Below are 740 nucleotides of genomic sequence, written 5' to 3'. Positions count from 1 at the left end.
GAGAGAGAAAAAGGGAGCAACATTGGTTTAAATTTACTGCTGGATTTGGAACTTGACCTGCTCTTTAGTATCATTTTTTTTATCCCAATAAAGGAATTATATTTTTCCTCCCTGTGCATAAGTAGTATTAAATGTCTGATTAGCAAGCAAGTTTGTAAGCAGAAGCAAGACTGATTCAGTGTGGAGCAGAGGGAGTGGTGAGTTACTGTAGTGGCTTAGATGCATAGGAGCTGCCCTAATAGGCGCGGTTGCTGAGGACACGCTCGGGCATCAGTCACAGCTTCCCCTCAGTGACAGATAAAATGCAGTTGTGTTACCAGTTGTGGGTAGTTTCTTAAAATAAAGCTGCTAAGGAGTCATTTGTGTAACAAGGGTAGAAGACTTCCACATATTCCTATAGCCATAAAAGAGGAGTTTGATGATAACGAGGCACTGTTGCATTGCGACACTGCTGTAGAAGGGAGAGAAGGGTTATATGTGTATAATTGAAGCTCTTTACAGTTGGAATAATGCAGGATGAGCGTGCCTAGGGCTTTTCTCGCAGCTGAAGGAGAATTTAGCCCAGCATTTCACCTTGAGCCAGCAAAAACGTTGTTCCTCTGTTCAATAAGTTCCATATGTGAGATTAGTCTTGATGTTGAACAATCCCTGTTGATTTTCCCTTGATGTTAAGGCAACTCTGCAGGAAAATGCAATTAAGTCCATGATTACTTTCTAGAATGAGATATCAGGTCCCAGGT

This window comes from Taeniopygia guttata, chromosome 6 (genome assembly GCF_048771995.1).
Source record: "Taeniopygia guttata chromosome 6, bTaeGut7.mat, whole genome shotgun sequence".
NCBI lineage: Eukaryota > Metazoa > Chordata > Aves > Passeriformes > Estrildidae > Taeniopygia > Taeniopygia guttata.
The sequence above is the reverse complement of the archived record's forward strand: the minus strand, read 5'-3'. Positions refer to the sequence as shown.